A 6,000-nucleotide genomic window follows, 5' to 3' on the forward strand; every position below is an offset into this window, starting at 1 on the left:
CACACATTTGTGTTGTTTCATACTACAGACAGCTGACGTTTGTAATATATTTTTGAATATTCTGTAACAAATATATTATTTAATATGTGATGTAAACAAAACGTACTGAAAGCAGCTTTTTTTCTATATTTGAGGGGTAAAGGTTGTCATAAAGTAGTTGTTTCTTTCACCATTATAATTACTACAACTTTACTGTGACTGCGATACTTTCTCAAAAACATCACCATTTTTAGTTTATCAAGTCTGTACTTTATCTGTAAGTGCTGTCCCAACCAAGCTTCCCCCCAGCAGTGGAGGGGGGGGGGGGGGGACTGATACAGGCGCCTCACTGTCTTGCAAGTAATCTATCTAATTATTTCAATAATCTAGTTTTTGCCGATATCATACCATTAGCCTTTCTGTGAAAATGGTGCACAATAAATCACAATGTACACATGTAGGACTGGAGACCACCACAAGAACAGAGACACTACTTTTTATGTAGCACATTTTCTTTTGTTTACAAGCCACCAGACCTGGAAGAGTAGTCTCAACTCAAACCCCCTCCCCATGTAAATTAGATATTTGTTGCACGTCTATATGTGACCCGTGTGGAAGAGACCTTCACTCTTTCCTCCTCTGTCCTAAACATGTCAAAATATTAGATAAATGTGTAAAGTATAGCAGCTCATCTACGCATTGTAAAACAAAGAATCAATTCCCTTAATTATCTTTTAAAAAGAGTGACAACATAATTTGCTAATATATTATGAGAACCATGTGCCACATATTAGGATTGTTTTATTGAATGCCTATATTTTTTTAGACCGACAATCATTACATATTTACAGCTGTTATGCTTATAAAATGACAGAATTTGGGGAGGAAAAATGCATCTTAGGCTGGATTTACTGAACTGCTGGTGAAAAAGTGGAGATTTTGCCTATAGCAGCCAATCAGATTCTAGCTATCATATATTTAGTGCATTCTACAAAATGGCAGCTAGAATCTGATTGGTTGCTATAGGCAACATCTCCACTTTTTCAAACCCGCAGTTTAGTAAATATACCCACAAGTCTATTACACCACATCTAATTGCAAGAAGGGTCCGTGCATAATAAACTTCCACCTTGCAGCAATTTCAGGAAAAAGTAACTTGTATTGTGTTTTGCAATTGATCCATAATAATCCCATCAGCCACAGGCGCTTATTTATATAGCGTGCCACTAACTACATATCTTTTCAGTGCAGGTAGTTTTGAGATAGGTTTGTGTCTGATTCCATGTTTGGCGTACACTAATGGGGTTCACTCTGTAATGTTCATCACTCTCATCGCACGTTGCGCCCACCACAATAAGAAGTCCTGAGAGTCAAAAGCTGTGGCACTGTGTCAGAAAACCACCCTTAGCATGTCCCCTCTGCCCACATGCTTTAATCACACTTGTCCCCCTCTGCCCACTTGCTTTAATCACACATACACCTCTCTGCCCACATGCCTTAATCACACATGACCCCCAGCTTTTGTCATTCGTGCCCCATTAATCAGTAACCACAAAAGAAAATTAACTTTTAAAATGTTGTCTTAATATGTACATTTTATCAAATTAAAAAATAAATGGCTAAATAAATATTTTTTTTTTAGAGTGGCTTGGAACCAAATTCAAGACACACTGCCCATATTATACTATCCATGTTATGTTATATTGTACTGATACTACCATCACTCCACACAACCTCAGTAATATAAGACAGTACAAGTGTGGCTAAGAGCTGGCTAAATCCTATCACTCAAAATGACCTCAGCACTCTGGGGTACAAGTAGTCATTTAAGAGAAGAGAATCTAGTATTTTTCCCTCAAAGTTGCTCAATACCCTTCAAATTCATTACCCGACCAGCCGGGGGCCAAAAAGGTACTTTGAGAGAAGGGAATCTAGCTGGCTCAGACAGGTACCTGCGATGTCAGCTTGTTAACCTTTGTCATATCCCATTTTGGACATTGTCCTATTCAAGTGTTCCTAAAGGATTCTATTTTCTTAAATGTTCTTAATTGTCTCAGCAGAATTATTATGCCTTGTAATAAAACTAACACTATCCCCAATATAAGTCTCCCCTGTTTTTAATTATTTAAATTTCTTTCATAAATATGTCAAAATCTGTTTTTCTCTGGTGTGTATCCAAGGTTCTGGATAGTTTCCTTTCTTAAACCCATTCATAAAAGTGTATGTCTGATGTTATTCAATATTTATTTCAAGATCTGGAAAGAAATTGCTTTCTTGACCTTTTATCACAGTAAATTGCAAATTAGAATAATTTCTTTGTAAATATAAGATAGAATTATCCAGATCTATCTCCTCCCCATACCTGATAAAATGAGCCATCTACATAGAGTCACCAGAACGTTGGAACACTGGAACTTATTTTTTATCTCTAGTGTAGTCATTGGAATGTATTTGTAGACTATATCTTCCAAGACAGATGACTACGAGGAATCCAAGCTGGAATACATGATTAGACTGAAACTAGCAACTCCTTATATATTTGTATAGTGTCAATGTTATTGAACCCTATACTAATGGCTTATTCAGCCACCTTAAGGGGGGAATTCAATTCCCCCTGAATTTGCGCGGCGTTAAAACTATTACCGAAAGTAACAAGAACAGGTAGGAGAGAGCAGGGCAGTCTGATAACTGTCCTGAATCTGATGGGACAGTCCCAAATTTGGGTGAATGGCTCACTTGGTCCGACTACAAGGACAGTAGTGCACACAGTTTTGCCTGTGTATTTGTCTAAAATGATAACCCTCCTGTCTTTTTTTTAACAGAAGATAACCCTCATGTCTTAAGTGCCCCAGGTCCCCCAGAGCCTTATTCCAGCTCTGTTGATACTTTAGTGGTTCTTGCATTGATTCCATTGCCTGCCTTCTACCTTGCACAGGTTCCATTCTCAGATCACTTTGTTTAACATATGGCCAGCTCCCATTGCATTGACAATATAGTTAATCCTGCCTCCTTTGCACTTACTATATCACCAGCAAGCCCTTGGAATAACTCTCCCCTTAACATATGCTATTGTCTATTAACACTCCCTGCACTTTTATTAATTCAAACCACCACTACTCATTGGGCACATTTAGGACTCATACACAATTGTTACAAAAGAAGTGTTTTCTTGCAGATGCTTGAAGCATTTCACCTTTGTGGTGATCGCACTGGATAGACATTTATTATAAGCAGGGCCTGATTAAGGGTTCTGGCCGCCCTAGGCTAATACGGCCGCAGCGCCCCCCCCCCTCCTCCGAATATATAGGTGTATAGGAACACTCTTGAATATGAATGTTCAGGTGTATTCTCCAGCATTCAAATTTAGACAGATTGTGCCATTGTCTCTTACCTGTCCTTGCTTTTCTCTCTTGCAACTTTGTTATCCTCTCGTTGGCTTCTGGAAAGTTGGCGTCCTTTTTTGAAAATGCAAAAATGTATTATAATGCAAACCCTGAATGATTAGGCCCTTTAGTTAAAACAAAACACTCCATTATGGCCAGCTAAAAGAACCCCATTGGACAGGCATATATAAGCAATATCTGAATATTTGTTGTCAATCAAATACAAACCTCTACCAGCCCCATCTCACTAATATTTAGTATTCTAGTGATTGCTGAGACCACCCATGTGACCACCACACAATCATGAGATTCTGCCCCCCAAAGCTGCTCTATTTTTTAAATACCCCCTGCAGCCATTTTCCTTAACCACAACCCCCCCCCCCACAGCCATTTTCCTTAACCCCTGCTGCAGCCATTTTCTTTACCTCCCACCCTGCATCCATCCCCCTTGCAGCTATTTTCCCTACCTCCACTCTGCTAGCTAGCTATCCCCCCCCTGTCACATCAAAACTCCCCCAGTCACATATATCAGCCCCCCTCCTCTGCCCTCCTTCATACATATCAACCTCTCTACCTCCCTATAGATTTTCATGGCAGCCCCCCCCCCTCCCACCCTATAGATTTGTATGACAGTCCCCCTCTCCCTCCCTATACATATGCATGACAGTGCCTCCTCTCCCTCCCTATAGATATGCAGGGTAGTCGTCCCCCCCTCCCTATAGATATGCAGGGTAGTTCCCACCCCTCCCTATAGATATGCAGGGTAGTTCCCCCCCCTCCCTATAGATATGCAGGGTAGTTCCCCCCCCCCTTCCTATAGATATGCAGGGCAGTTCCCCCTCCCTATAGATATGCAGGGCAGTTCTCCCCCTCCCTATAGATATGCAGGGCAGTTCCCTCCCCCTCCCTATAGATATGCAGGGCAGTTCCCTACCCCCCCCTATATATAAGCAGGGCAGTTCCCCCCCCCTCCCTATAGATATGCAGGGCAGTTCCCCCCCCCCTCCCTATAGATATGCAGGGCAGTTCCCCCCCCCCCCTCCCTATAGATATGCAGGGCAGTTCCCCCCCCTCCCTATAGATATGCAGGGCAGTTCCCCCCCCTCCCTATAGATATGCAGGGCAGTTCCCCCCTTCACTTACCTGTAGTTGTGCCAGCGTCGCTCCTCTCCTCAGATCAGCAGATAGGAAGTGAAGACGTCCTGCTTCCTGTCTGCTGCACAGCAACAGGCAGCCTGGCGATTGACTGTGTGTTGCTAACCACTGACCACCAATGCTTTTGATCGTCGAGCCCTCCACCCCCCCTCCCCCACCCCGAAAAAAAAATGAATGAAGAAAAAAAAAAAATAATAATTTTTTTTTTTAAAAAAAATACCCACAGTGCCGCGCCCCCCGGGACCCAGCGCCCCAGGCTGCAGCCTGGTCAGCCTAGTGGTTGATCAGGCCCTGATTATAAGGAATATTTTTAATGCACTTTTTGCAATACACAGTGCACATCTTTATATATTATATATAGAGAGACATTTGACTGGTAGTTTGCGTCTCATGACGTCAGGAAAAGATCCAACAGTGCGGTAATGTGCTCATATGCTGCTCTGGCAGACTGATAAAATACGATTGTGCCAACATGTTTTGTAATAGCTAAACTTTTTAAACAAAATCATCTATGTTTCTATTAGGGATGTGCACCGGCGACTTTTGAGGTCTCGTGTTTTGTGTTTTGGATCCGGATTTTCGTTATTTTTGGGGTTCGGATTTGTCTCGCAAAACACTTGACGAAAGGTCTCGGTTCGGATTTAAGGTTTTGGATTCGGATTTTTTTTGAAAAAAACATAAAAAGTTTAAAAATCAAGTTTTTGGGCTTATTTTCACTCCTACGCTATTATTAACCTCAATAACATTCAATAACAAGCATTTCCACTAATTTACAGTGTATTCTGAACACCTCACAATATAGTTATTAGTCCAAAACGTTGCAACAAGGTATCTTTCTGGACTGCGTAGAGGAGTGGGTCACCACAATATATATTAAAAACCCTGAACTTTTATGATTCGCACCAATAAATGTACCTGGACTGCGTAGAGGAGTGGGTCACCACAATATATATTAAAAACCCTGAACTTTTATGAATCGCACCAATAAATGTACCTGGACTGCGTAGAGAAGTGGGTCACCACAATATATTAAAAACCCTGAACTTTTATGAATCGCACCAATAAATGTACCTGGACTGCGTAGAGGAGTGGGTCACCACAATATATTAAAAACCCTGAACTTTTATGAATCGCACCAATAAATGTACCTGGACTGCGTAGAGGAGTGGGTCACCACAATATATTAAAAACCCTGAACTTTTATGAATCGCACCAATAAATGTACCTGGACTGCGTAGAGGAGTGGGTCACCACAATATATATTAAAAACCCTGAACTTTTATGATTCGCACCAATAAATGTACCTGGACTGCCTAGAGGAGTGGGTCACCACAATATATATAATAAGAAAACCATCAACTTGTATGATTCGCACCAATAAATGTACCTGGACTGCGTAGAGGAGTGGGTCACCACAATATATATTAAAAACCCTGAACTTTTATGAATCGCACCAATAAATGTACCTGGACTGCGTAGAGGA

This window comes from Mixophyes fleayi, chromosome 1, assembly GCF_038048845.1.
Source record: "Mixophyes fleayi isolate aMixFle1 chromosome 1, aMixFle1.hap1, whole genome shotgun sequence".
Classification (NCBI taxonomy): Eukaryota; Metazoa; Chordata; class Amphibia; order Anura; family Limnodynastidae; genus Mixophyes; species Mixophyes fleayi.